The sequence below is a fragment of the Macaca fascicularis genome, chromosome 10, assembly GCF_037993035.2.
Source record: "Macaca fascicularis isolate 582-1 chromosome 10, T2T-MFA8v1.1".
In the NCBI taxonomy this organism is placed as follows: Eukaryota; Metazoa; Chordata; class Mammalia; order Primates; family Cercopithecidae; genus Macaca; species Macaca fascicularis.
This window is the reverse complement of record NC_088384.1, coordinates 104,584,016-104,597,967: the sequence shown is the minus strand read 5'-3', so window position 1 is coordinate 104,597,967 and position 13,952 is coordinate 104,584,016. Positions and strand designations below refer to the sequence as shown.

Genomic DNA, 13,952 nt, shown 5'->3' with positions numbered 1-13,952 from the left:
ACAGACCAGATCACAATATCCATAGGTCATCACTTGGTGTCTCTGGGCTCCAGATCCACTGGGATTTAGCTTTGGCTGCTGTGGTAGAGACAGTGGCTTTTACAAGCTGGAAGTGTATTTCTCACTCATGTCAACAGCTGAGCTGGTGTGCCAGTTCTAGTTTGTGAAGTTTTGAGGGACCCAGTTTCCCTCTCTTTTTGCTCGCTATCCCTAGGCCATTGGCTTCCTTCACTTGGTCCAGATGCCCCACCCATGTCTGCATTTCAGCCGGTGAGAAGAGAGAAAAGAAGAGCTGGGCACACCCTTTCCTCCTTGGGCACAACCTGGCAGGGGCGCCATGCCTGTACTCACATTCCACTGGGCAGCACTTACTCACTTGACCACACCTCCCTGCAAGGAAGGCTGGAAATGGCGGTCCTTCTCCTGGGCTGCTATGCACCAGCTAAAGTGCTGATTAACAGGGGTTCTATTACTAAAAGAAAGCTGTACAGATAATGGAGGACACCCAGTCATTGTGAGCACATAAGGTGGACAATTCCAAGTAAAGCACACAAACAAAATACCAGAATCTCAACTGGGATTCTCAGTGAGCTTTCAGTTTCACTCTTTACAGATAGAACATATTTTTTAACCTCTTTAACCAGTTTTGAAGTAAAATGGCTCTTTCAACTAATGTCACAATATCAGGTTACAAACCCTAGTAACTTCTGTTTTTCTTTTGTAGAGACAGGGTCTCACCATGTTGCCCAGGCTGGTCTCGAACTCCTGGGCTCAAACGATGCTCTCACCTCGGCTAAGGAGGGAGGATCTTTTGACTAAATGTGTGCACCATTTGAACTATGGTTTGCTTCATATTTTGTTCCAGTGTTTTGTTCAAATGAATTTATTTTGAAAGGGAATTTTGCCAAATGATAATGAAGATACAACATCAAAATTTGGGGGCTGCAGCTAAAGCAGTGCAGAGGGAAATAATTATAGCTTTCAATGCAATGTAATGTACTATAACAAAAAAGAAAGGTAAAAAATCAGTGACCTAAGATTCTACCTCAAGACACTAGAAAATAATCAAAGTAAACCAGAAGTATGTAGAATTAACGTGTAGGTACGTATCTACGAAATGTGTAAGTAAAGAGAAGAGCGGAGGTAAATGAAATAGTACATGAAAGTTAATAGATAAGATTAACAAAGGTAAAAGTTAGTTTCTTAAAGAAATCACCAGAATTGATAGACCCATAACTAACATTTTTCTACATCTTGATTTTATCACTTAGCTCCTTGTTGATATACCTTCAAGACATCTTATATAGCTCTAAATCAAAGTTATTCTTTACAATCGCTGTGGAAATTCCATTGGGTGGCTATACTTGCAAAATGCTCAGCCATTCTTCTCGTAATAGGAATGTGTTTTGTTTCCAGTTCTGGGAAGCTATAAACAACACTTGCAGTAAACGTCTGTGCATTTTAGGATAAGGTATGGGTACTTTTATTTTTACAGGATGCATTTCTAGCAGATCAAGAGCAGAAATATGCTCTTCTGTGAATTACCTCTTTATAGCTATCACCTCTTTTTCTTGTCAATTTGTAAGAATTTGTATATTACAGAAATTAGCTCATTGTCTAGTATTCACTTATAAATACTTGTACAGGTTTATATCATTTGTTTACATAATCATTTCATGTACAAAATTTTCAAATTTTTGTATTTTCAATTTTTAAAATATCAGGATTATCCATCTTGGTTTGTAAAGTCTTATCAATCGCTCTAGATTATAATTGTAATATCTTAGATTTTCTTGCACATTTTTTAAATGTAAGGGATAAAGCTCTAGAAAGCCCTCCTGTCCATGGTCATGACCTTTCCAGGACAGCCCACTCCTGGTGGCTGGGGCAGTCAGGGAATAAAAGCCTGGAAATTTGGGCCCAACATAGGTTGACTCCCACAAGCAATATTTGTTTCAGAACCTCTGCAAGTTTGCAGAGGGGATGTCAGGCCTGCCTTGAAGATCAACTTCTCCCCTGCCCAGCCTGCCCTTTCCCACCAAGTACCTTTCACAAGTGTTGGTCCTTAGAAATATTTTGAACTAAAAACTCCACTTCAGTCTCTGCTTCTGGAGACCCCATCCTGGGGCAAGAGCAATGGGTTGGTGTGGGGGCTACGGTGGAGGATCCATGGAGTCCAGCTCCAACAGCACAAGTCCCCATCTGGTTCCTAGTTTGCATCACAAGTCTATGTATTCCACAGATGGAGGGTTCCAAGATGGAGAAAAAGTATCTTGTGACATAGTTTGGGGATTTTGACCTGATTTGACTTTTATTTTTATTTTTAAATATTTACTTCTCTGTCCAGCCCAGACCTTTAACTGATGTCCAGGTTCATGCGTTCAGCTGTGGTTGGGCTCTCTCCAACTCAGATAGTAGTGGGTTTTCCTCTCCACTTCTCCAATTCACCCCCCACCTCCGTGATGGAGGCTCTTCCTGCCCAGGTGCTCAGGCCGACATGGCCAGCTCTGCTCCTCTCCTGGCACCCACCCTCTGACCACTCAGCACCTCCATCCCTCTGCTGTCCACATGAACTGATTCCTGCATTCCGCCCACCTGCCTGCTCCTGCCTGGCTGCTCTCGGAGGATGATCACACCATGGGCCTCCCTGGTCTCCCTGCCTAGCCTCCACCACAGTCTATTCTATTCAACAATTCAGATCAGCCACGCCCTGCACCAAGCCCGGGTCTCCAGCCTCACTTTCTGCAGCCACAGTGTTTCCCCAGTCGACAGGGCCCTGAGCCTCTGGTGCCTTCCACCTGCTGGTCTCTTTCCTGCTTCTCTCCCGTGTCCCCTCACTCTGGTCACATGGCCTCTTGGTCTTCCTAGGACAGGCCAGGAGCTCCCCACCTTGGGGTCTTACCCTCTGTCCTGGCTGCCCTGGGATGCTCCTCTCCGGGACATCCACCCGCTGAGCCCTCACCGCCTGGGCACCTGCTGCAAGGCCCCCTTCTTTGGGGGCTCCTCTGATGTCCATGAGCAATCATAGCCCCCCACCGCCACCCCCTCCCTTCCCAGCTTTGTCTTTCTCCAGTGCACTTCCCACCATCTGACATAGTTTGCGTGTTACACATGGCCTTCAGCTGGATTCTTCCGGAAGCTGACCCTGAGACTGGGCATGACTCAGTTCATCTGGAGAAGTCCCCAGGAAGCTCGGGCAAGACGGCGGGGAGGGAAAGGGGAAGGAAAAAATGCCCATTCTGGTGGCATAAGGAGCAGGTGCCCACTGTGGGCTGTTGGTGCTCAGCTGCACTGGAGACCTCAGGGAGACGCTGAGGAGCAGCGTCAGAGGAGTGCACTGGAGAGTCGAGGAAGCCAGGTCTGCTCCCCACCAGCTTCTGTTCACCCAGAGCAGCTTCCCAGGACTCCACTCCCAGGCCACAAGGCTCCTGCAGCCCGAGGAGGCCCCGCAGGAGAGCAGGGGCAGCAAGAACCCATTGCAGGGCAAATATGGTGAGGCCTGCGGGACCCAGGCAGCGCCGCAAGTGTCTGCTTTGCACACTCTCTTGGGCTGTCACCTGCTTGTCCTCTGTCTCCCTCTGAGGGTCGTGAGCTCCCTGAAGCCAGCGGTCCTTGTCCGTTTTGTTCTTTGCTGTGGCCAGAGACTACAACTGTGCCTGGTGCACAGTTGGCCCTGCTTAAATATGCCCTGAGTGAGTGACACCTCCTTGGTCTGCCTCTGCAGGCTTCTGAGATGAATATTTGGCACCTTTAAAGAACCCAGATTCCAGGCAAAGTCACCCCTGATTTGGCTGATGCAGACTCCACCTCCTGCTGCTTCTGGGCTGACTCCGAAGCCTGTTGCTACTATCTGCAGCCAAATTGGCTTTTCCAACAGCAGCAGCAATGGAGAGGGGCTCAGAATACTGATAAAAGCTCCCTTTACACCGGGTGCTTTTCCAGTGCTTCTACAACTGCCCTTTGATGTTGCAGTCATGAATCCTGATGGCAGAGTGACGATACTGGTCCCTATTTCATCCAATGTCTCACTTGATAGGATGACCAAGAGCCCACAAATCGTTCTTGAGTGCACCTCTAACAACAGATTTTTTTTCTAAACGGTTCCACCTGGTTTGATCAGGAGAAGAAACAACAGATATGTGCATTTTCATTCCTTCCTTTAGTAGAGGAGTCACAGTTGTTTTGGAAGCTGTCCAAGTGCCTGAGACCCCGGACACAGATTCCTGAGCATCCTTCCCATCCTTGAAGGCAAATCATCCCTCTCTGTATCTGCAGCTCCAGCACAGGGCCAGACAGGGGACAGAGCTGAAAGCAAGGAGTATCTGTGGACCACCCAGGTGAGGTGAGACAAGAGCCCATGTTGCTGGCCTGAAGAAGGGCCACAGTCTGCCCGAGTCTGCTTCTTCCCTGGGGAGGTGCAGGCCGAATGCCTTGGCCAGGATTGCTACAGAGAGAGGCTCTGCCCAGTTCATCGCAGCCAGAGCGAGGCTTGTGATGTCTGTTCACTCCTCGTGTTGAGCTTGAGCACTCGGTTAAAGTGCTGGCCATCAGATTTCTCTATTGCAAAGGATCCTTTTCCCTTGTGTATTTGCCAAGCAACATATGTGGTGATGCTTTGGGACCTTGTGGATATCCTGTTCTTCAAAATCTGTCCCCCAATGGTTTTGGCATCCACAGATGGTCCTCACATGAGTCAACTGTAACATTTTCAAATTCCGTCATTCCTCATACATATCAGCTGGTGTTATTCTGTAAAGAATTCTTCCTGGCTCCAATCAGCTTTTTTTAGTATCACTATGAACTCATAGATTCTTTTTTAAAAAATTCAGTGAGTTCATTCTTCCATATATTTTTTATGCTCAAATACTTCTACATTTGTCCATTGAAAGTCCTCTGACTATAGCTTCTGTTTCCTTTTGACCAATTTCCGTCATCTTTTGAGCACTTCTTGGCTTTCTGGTACAATCCAACTGGCTGGAATCTTCAAAAATGTCAACATCCCAGGAGGTGAAATGATGGACTCACTGTCCTACATTGCCGGGAATGAAAGAATCATGGCAAGCCATGCAGTGTGGTCCTAGATGGATGCTGAATTGAAAACAAAAGCTCTCACTTTGGACTGTATTTTACATTATATTCCTGCATCAATATTAAATGTTTTGGGTGGGAAAATAGCATTGAGATTATGTAAGAAATTGTGTTTTTCTTTAGGAGATATACACTGAAGTGTTTAGGGGAGAAATATTGACCTCTGCACCATACTTTCCAATAGTTCTGCCAGAAAAGGAAAAATACACACACAATTGTGCACACACATGCATGCACACACACACAATTTTCTTTAAATAATGCTCATGGAAATAGGTGACCCACACATATGGTGTTATCAGTTAATGAAGCTATGTGAAGGGTACGTGATGTTCACTGTACTACTCTGTACGTTTCTGAATAGCTGACATTTTTTAAAGCTAAGAAGTTGGGAAAATAAGATGAAAAAAACATCAGAAGGGACAGGTATTGTGGTCAGGACTGTGGGCAGCTGGGCTTAGCCTGCCCTGAGAAAACTCATCCTTTTACTGCAATTAATGCTATTGTTACCAGATGGAAAGTCCTGACTGTGAGTTGTCCAGGTTCTTGGCACACTGAACAAAGAATTGGACAAAATGCACAGACAAAGCAACAGAAAAAACAAGTCAATGAAAGAAATAAAAAAGCGCAGATTTATTGATGTGAAAGTACACTCCACAGAGTGGGAGTGGGCTTAAGCAAGTTGCTCAACAGCACCAATTACAATGTTCTTTATGGGTTTGTATTAAGCTAAAAGAATTTGGTAACTCCTCTAGGTGCTTTTTTAGAGGCCTCTGATTGGATACACCCTATGAAGGATTCGCCCATGACCAATCAGAGGCTGAAGTGGAACCTTCTGTCTCATTATTGCAGAAGTGAGGGTGTGGACTGTGTGCTGCCTAATCTTGCCTAAAATTGGCTGCACCTGCTGTTCTTTATGTCTTAACCCTTGGTTACCCCAATTCCCTATTCTTCTGCCTCACTATGACATGGGTAACTGACCAATGTTTTTGAACTTCCAAAGGATAAAATCTAGACAGCTTTGAAGAAAAGTTGTCTCTTTACAAGAGAAAGAGATAATGCAGAAAACAGGGAGAGAGGAGGACAGACTGAAGGCAGGTAGCTGCTGATAGAATATCTGAACCAGGCACTGTACTAGGTACTTCCTGCTATATTATTGATCTGTTTCCAATGGTGACCTTTAAGAGACAAGGAAGGCAAGGCTCATTGAAGTCACAAACCTGCCCCAGTAAAAAACTGCTCATCTCAGATAATGACTTCCAGTAAAGAAATATGATTAAACCAATTCACCAAAGATTGGCCAAAAGCTACCTGAATATAAAGATTTTAGAAGTCCTGGCCAGAGTTTATCTGTTTGTAAAAGGAAGCTTTGTAGCAGGAAGGGTTGTGTCCCTTGAGCTGAAGTTTCAACATGGGTAGGGACAGCCTGGCCCTCTCACCTAAGCTGAACCTTGGCCCATTGGGCAGGCCTTGGAAAGCAGGTGCTATCTCCTTTGCTTCTTACACAGTTTGTGGGACATGACCCTGGCAGGGCCATTCGCCATCAGGGTGCTCCACTCCTTGCTTCACAGTGAGTACTGGAGACCCCTGGGGGACTTGGGGTAAGCCCTGGGTAGAAGATGCTCCCGAGGAAGACTCTCACCCTCATGGACAGTTCTGGACTAGGGAGGAATGGCTGGCTGTCACGTCACAGTGGGGGCAGAAGAGATAAGGTCTGGGGTGGAGTGGACGGTCCAGGGAATTAAGGAGTGTCAGTGGAGGAGGGGAGAAAGGGGGTGAATGGGGAAGAGGGTGGGGCCAGCTTCCTGCCAGCTGAGGGGGGTTTTGTGGTTCTCCCTGACAGCTTGGGACCAAGGTGCATTCCCATGGATGAGCTTGGGAGGCAAGTGGCCAGAGAACTCCTATCCCACTTTGTTCCTGTGTCACAGTGAGGATACCACATGGGTTGGGATGTGTTGCTTGAATCTGGGTGAAGTACTGACTGTTCACTGTTGCTTCTTTGTAAGTGTCCCTGGATGACAAAGGAGAGGCCTATTTTATTGCAAACTGTTGCACTTCTTTCCTTCTCCAATAAGTGCATTCAGCCGGTCAAATGTCTGAGATTCCTGGACTAGGCAGCCTCTTGATTGCGCCTGATGAAATCATTTCAGCACCTAGGACAGCTCAGTGCTCAGTGCACATCTATGTAACTGCTGAATCCCTGTCTTAGAACAAAGGCCGGTGTGCTGTTAGTGAGCAGTGCTGATGCCTAGAAGTGGTTTCAGCACAATGGTTTTGAGACTCACAATCCAAAGTGGGTGAAGAGAGAAAGAGAAAGCTGGGATCTTGGATATGGGAGCTACTGGGAAGGGACCCCAAATAGGATAACGGTGGTTTCCATTCAAAAGTCAGGGCTGTACGTGTGGTATAACCTCAGTGCTGGGTTGATAAACCAGCACTTTAGGGTCAAGAAAAGCCCAGTTTTCCTGGTGTAAATACTCCCAACATGGCTGATTTCAAACTATCAGAGGTTTAACAACTAATTAGCAAAATTTCTGAACATTTCACCATTGGTTCTCAGAGCTGGCTGCCTGCACACCACTGGATGTGAATGACCGGTCCGGTCCCTACTCGGGGTTTCACAGCAGATATGGGATGGGTTCACCAAGGGGCTGTGGGTAAGCCTGTATATCCTGCCATGCAATAGGAAGCATTCCTTGAGTCATCCACAGAGTCCAACAGTGAGGACCTGGAACATGTAGACTGATGAACACTGAAGAAGTAGAACCAGCAGGGGTGAGGATCTCCTCAAATCCAGCAGGATCTCCCAAAGGGAATGGAGACCATGCCAGGGGGAAGAGAGGCCCCAGTGGAGGCTCTGGAGCCCCTGAGGGTTTTTGAAAATGACTCCTTTGATCAGGCTGCAAAACTCAAACCTGGGGGGAAAGAGGTTGACTGTGGCTACAGTTTTATCAGAAAAAAATACGCAAAAAGATTAGTATTTGATTCATTCTTTGATTGCTTAAGAATTGGGGTACATCTGCCACTATAACCCAAACGTTAGACAGGAAATAAAAACTTATTTTCATCACATTTAACTTTACTTTTCTAGAGAAAACCCTCATTGGGCCTTTTTTTGTTTGTTTGTTTTGTTTTGTTTTGTTTTTTAGAAGAAGTGGCAAGTATATGGCTGAGAGGAGGGGCCCTGGTGCAGGGTGACCTGATCCAGTCCTGATGATGCCAAGTCTACATGGGCAACCACCTTTCTGCGCCTCTGTGTTTTCCTCTGGAAAATGGGGCGGTGATGCAGTAGTGCCTGTGTTTTCCTCTGGAAAACGGGGCGGTGATGCAGTAGTGCCTGTGTTTTCCTCTGGAAAACGGGGCGGTGATGCAGTAGTGCCTGTGTTTTCATCTGGAAAACGGGGCGGTGATGCAGTAGTGCCTGTGTTTTCCTCTGGAAAACGGGGCGGTGATGCAGTAGTGCCTGTGTTTTCCTCTGGAAAACGGGGCGGTGATGCAGTAGTGCCTGTGTTTTCCTCTGGAAAACGGGGCGGTGATGCAGTAGTGCCTGTGTTTTCCTCTGGAAAATGGGGCGGTGATGCAGTAGTGCCTGTGTTTTCCTCTGGAAAATGGGGCGGTGATGCAGTAGTGCCTGTGTTTTCCTCTGGAAAATGGGGCGGTGATGCAGTAGTGCCTGTGTTTTCCTCTGGAAAACGGGGCGGTGATGCAGTAGTGCCTGTGTTTTCATCTGGAAAATGGGGCGGTGATGCAGTAGTGCCTGTGTTTTCCTCTGGAAAACGGGGCGGTGATGCAGTAGTGCCTGTGTTTTCCTCTGGAAAATGGGGCGGTGATGCAGTAGTGCCTGTGTTTTCCTCTGGAAAATGGGGCGGTGATGCAGTAGTGCCTGTGTTTTGGAGAGTACATGATTTAATACACATGGAGTACGGGAAACAGCGCCTGGCCTAAAGTGAATCCAAGGTAAATATTTGTTAAGTAAATCACAAAGCATTGGTTGTGAAACTTTGGTACTCAATTTAATTGAATTTATCTTGAATGGGCTTTTTAGTTGTATGGGTTGTCCTCAGATAACAATGGCCTTGTTTCATTACACGTGGTCCTGGCTGGGAAGAAAAGACACAACAGTGTGATAAGAGGGGCCTTGGGGGACCTGACCTGGGCCCTGGGCCAGGGTGAGGAGGTGTTGAGGACACAGGAGAATTCCCCAAGGAGGTGACATCCATCTGAGACCTAATAGGTGACGAGGCTCCTGGAGGTAACTGGGTGGGGATCAGGGTGGGGGTGGGGAACATATCAGGAGGAGGGGACAACATGTGCCAAGGCCCTGAGGTTCCAGGAAGCCTGGTCTGTCCAAGGCCAGCGGAGAGGCCAGTGTGGCCATGACTGAGTGGACACAGGGATGAGTGGTGGAAGGTGCGACTGGAGGGGGGCAGGGACCCGTGGGGGTTTGGACGTCATCCTGAGGGCCAAGGGCAGCCTCTGTGGTGTGATGGGTCTGATCTTTCTCTTTGGACGTCCCCATGGGAGGGCCTCTTTGTCTAGGGCTGACCCTTTCCTCCCCATTCCCACCATGGCCTGTATCACAGGTAAGAACCTGGGTGGGAGGGGAGACCTCTGTTTTACGGCCTTGGCCACACTTCAGAAGAAAATCTGAGAAGACTGATTTTCAGGAAATGCTTGGCTGGGAAGTCTGCCATGGGAAGCGGGCATCTGAGAGCCAGGTCAGGACCCTCCTGAAACACGTGGGCCTATCCAGGGAAGTGCCAGGGGTTCAGAATGAACGCATCTGGCTTTGGGAGCATCCAGTAGGAAGCAGCCCACGCTGGGAAGTGCAGATTTTACTGGAGCTGTAGGTTTTCATGAGGAACTTGGGGGGTCACTCAGGCATCTCCCTGCAAACAGCTGCCTGCCCATGGTGAACATCTAGGGACCGTGTCCCGGGGCTTCTCCTGGCTGCCCTGCCTCTGGTTCAGTCCCAAGAACAAGATGGTGTCGCTGACCTTGCTCTCAGACACCTGCTTCCCACGGCAGAGTTCCTGGCCTGCCTGCAAAGTGCTAACCACACTGTTGGAATTCCTCAGGGGTGAGCACGAACCTCTCCGTTTCATCTGTGCCTATTATGGACGCATTAACTATTTCATGAAGTAACACAAATAACATTTGGAGTAAAAAAAATTAACTAAAAATAGGCGAAGCAGTGAAATTTAGTGACAAGGATGCTCATGAATAATTAAGAGGCCGACACAGGACCGCATTTCAAGGAGATTCTCACTCCTAAGCCTGTCGCTTTTCCCTGCACGGCACAGGCAAGACCGGATTTTCCAGCAGGAAGGTTGTCTTAGTTAAATCTTGTTTGTCAAGAAGGCAAGATGTATTTGTGTTTCCTCGGGCTCCCGTTGTTACAAACTTTGCAGTTTTTCTCTGAAAAACGCTCCTTTTCTGCTCAAAAGAACTGACTGTTGCTGTTTTTCTCTCTTCCATTGTGAGGAGGAAATGCTACAAGTTCTTTGTCAGGTAATCAATTATCCTCCTTAAAGGATCCCCAAAGTCATCATTTGAAAATTATGGCTCCTGAAAAATAATAAAATGCCCACTTTAACATACTGTTGCATGTCAGAGTGAGTTTCTCTCCCCTGCAGAGTCATAGAGCCTGTAAATTGCCCGTGGTAATGACCTCTGGCTCCAAATGCAGTCACTGGTCTCTGCACAGATAGACACTGTCTGTTACTTCTGGGGTTTCACTATTGACACTGTGTCTCTTTTAGCTTCTAGGAAGCCCTGTAATGATGCTGCAATTAGCAAAGCATCCTTCCTTCTCTCCCAACTCCAATTGCTCTAATTTATGTCCCTCGACAATACTCACACCAAGCACACCATCTGTACCACTGTGTGGGGAAGGAAGTTCTCAAGTTCAAGGTCTCAGGGAGATAAACACAATTTCAAGTTCACAGATGTCCTCAGCAATCAAGATCAACTACCCCACCAAGAAAGCAAGACCTTGGTGTTGTTGGCGAGTAGCAGGTAATTGATGAGCTTGTCAACATGATCTATGGTCCCTGATCTGTATCAATATGAAATGAGAAACAATTTAAGAGGTGTGAGGAAAACATGGCAGGCCCCCACCTTCTCCTCCTACCCTTTGACAATGACTCATTCACATATGAAATTGAGTCTTTGTGATGGTGAAGTGTTAAATATCCTGTGTAGTCATTACTATCATGGAACCAACAAGTGGAAACAGGTTGTTAAATGTCCCTGGTTCCTCCTTATTCAAATGGGTAGAAGAAAACAAACAGAAAGCTTAGATGCAAATGTGACTTCATGCCCAAGTGTTTGGGAGAACCAATATACATCAAGAAAGGGAAAGCTGGGTGGTGCCCCAGATAATTCAGGTTAAACAGACTCTTATCAGAAGATCAAAGACATCCAGGCACAGCTTGAAGATGCAATCATGGTCCATCCATCATGTCTTCTTGCGAATAAGCTTCAAGTTTCTTGCCAATACAAGGACATGTTTAATGTCCCTGTGACATTTGGTGGGAATGCTAAAGCATCACTGAAATTCCTCGAGCCAAGGTGCACCTGTTCAGGTCCCAAGACCTTTTCTGAGAGCTGGGCAGACGATCTTCCCTTTCTGGGCCTCAGTTACCTCATTTATAAATGACTTGGTGTTGCCCAATGCAAGATAAGAGAGACAGAAGCATAAGAAAACCTGCTTTTGCAGATGTTCTCAGAAGGGCATTTTGATGGGCATCTCAAGTGTATCCTGGGGAGAATGGATCCTGATGTTATGTAGGAATCATGGCTCTAATGAAAATTCAAACTTTCAGACTTGTCAAAAATTCCAAAAAGAGGGCTCTGAAGTGTATATGGAATATTTATATATCTTTTTGCAAGTGCGTTACTCATTCATTCCCAAGGCATTGGGCTGTTCCACTGTAATTTACAGTTAGTTGGTTAATTGCTGCTGTAGACCCCAACATTCGGATATCCTACTTCCTTGCAAGAAGAGCCCTGATTTTCCTCAGATGTTGGGAAGCAATGTGCTCTCTGGCACTGGGGAATGGATTACCATTGGTCTGTGACAGAAGCCCTGCCCCGAGGGAACAGAGCTAGGTCCACTCCACCTGTGAACAGAGAGCTGGGGAGGGGTGGCTTTTGCAAAGGGGGCTCGGGACCCAGAAGAAGCAGCAGGTGCTGGTTGGGTAAACCAGGGGTGTCCTCCAACTCATGTCAGTCTCTCCTCCGGCTCATGGGGCATGGCCTGTGGCACCCCCTCTGTCCTGGAGAACTCAGCACTGGCCCTGCCTGCTCACTGGGGACCACATGGCTGGAGCACAAGATACCCATTTCCTGAGAATATTTTTTTCCCAACACTCCCATTGCTTCATTTTTAGACACCACACTTAATTCATGTATAAATCTGAAATCACATTGAACGAGAATGTGAGTTTTCCGAGTTCACTGAAATGGATCTGGGTTAGCAGCAGTAGCGAGGGGGCCTGGCCTTGCAGGAGGGAAGGTGAAGGTGACTGTGAACTCAGCTCCCCTCCTGCAGTGTCTCCTGCATTTCCCGGCACCGACGGTTGAAGAAGAGCAATAAACAACCAAATCTCTTTAGAAAGGCATTTGACAACATTTAAACTCCATCAGGCAGCCTAAGGAACATTGTGAATACAAAATTCATCTTGAGTTAAAGTTTCTGCCTTATTAAATTCATCTTTTCTGTAGTGGGTGGTTGTCCCTGCTACAGATAACTGTGACCCTGGATGGCAGGACCTGTGTTCACTGTGAACCAACTTTTCCTTCGAGAGCCCCAAAGACCCTGGGTGTGAATCGCCCGAGTGGGTGGGGTCTCTCACCTGTGAGTCCTCCCACCAGGGTCCCCATCCTTCCACCCACCTTCCCCCAGGTCTATTTCCCTTGAGGTCTGAGCTGGGCTGCCCAGTGAGGGGTCATCCCTGCTGTGAGATGAAACTGAGGCGTGACTCCCCACCCCTATGCAGGGCCCTAGAGGGCATGCGCAGCTTCAACCGTCTGATCAAGGGCGGATCCGACTCCCTGCTCGGGGCAGCAGGTTGTGGTTCATTCAGCCCCAGCGGCATCTCGATGGGGTGATGTGAGGGGCACAGAGAACCGAGGATTGGGTCTGATGGGATTAAACTCCCAACTGGTGTCCCCGCGTCTTCTCTTTCCTGACAGCAGACACCAAGAAGAAACAGCCCCAGACACACCGGTGAGTGCATTCTGAAGGGTGAGTGGGGGCCAGGCGGCCTCTGAAGGCTCCATGCGGGTTTTGAGCCTTCGCTTTTTGCAGCAGCAAACCCACTGCTCTGGGCTGGGAATTGGTGTTTGCTAAACACACAGGTGGTCTGGAGTGATGTTTTCCTTCCTTAGCAAAGTAACACATGCTCCTTACAGAGAGTCAGACATGCAAAGAGGCATATTTGTTAAAGATAAGTGAAACCTTCAGCAGGTTCACAGGGACTGAGTGAAAGGTCTCCCCGCAGGTCAACCCCTCAGCCTCCCAGTTTCTTCTTGGAGAAGCCAGTGCAGGGCCCCGCGGTGGGGGCGGTGGGTGGGAGGCGATCTCAAGATACCAGGACGTGATTAGAGGGTCTCAGTTCATTTTGATACCTGTGCTTGGGAGTCGCTGGCTGGGACTGGACTCCTGGCAGCACCCAGTGAGAAGGGGACAAACCAGGCTGTGACTCTGGCCGTTTTCTCCTCTGTGATTATGATTCCCTTGCTGCACCCCCTCTTTCTGGCCCATCCACAGAGCACAGACCTGTCCTTGCTGGCTGACATTTCTTTGCTCCCTGAGGCCGGGTGTGCACCCTGGGGATGCTCAGAGAGTGTCCCTGGAT

General features: G+C 47.7%; 2 long non-coding RNA genes across 3 annotated transcripts in view; both read left to right on the top strand.

Annotated features, from left to right (window-relative positions):
* The window catches only part of LOC141407935 (uncharacterized), a 39,332-nt gene extending 30,922 nt beyond the window's left edge, over nucleotides 1-8,410 (top strand). The window contains exon 3 of one of the 2 annotated variants that reach the window (XR_012419514.1): nucleotides 8,238-8,410. This is a non-coding gene — a long non-coding RNA (uncharacterized lncRNA). The remainder of the gene's footprint in view (nucleotides 1-8,237) is intronic. The other variant, XR_012419515.1, reaches the window with a different exon arrangement.
* A 513-nt stretch (nucleotides 8,411-8,923) lies between these two features.
* The window catches only part of LOC102117826 (uncharacterized), a 123,236-nt gene continuing 118,207 nt past the window's right edge, over nucleotides 8,924-13,952 (top strand). The window contains exon 1 of the long non-coding RNA XR_012419513.1: nucleotides 8,924-9,045. This is a non-coding gene — a long non-coding RNA (uncharacterized lncRNA). The remainder of the gene's footprint in view (nucleotides 9,046-13,952) is intronic.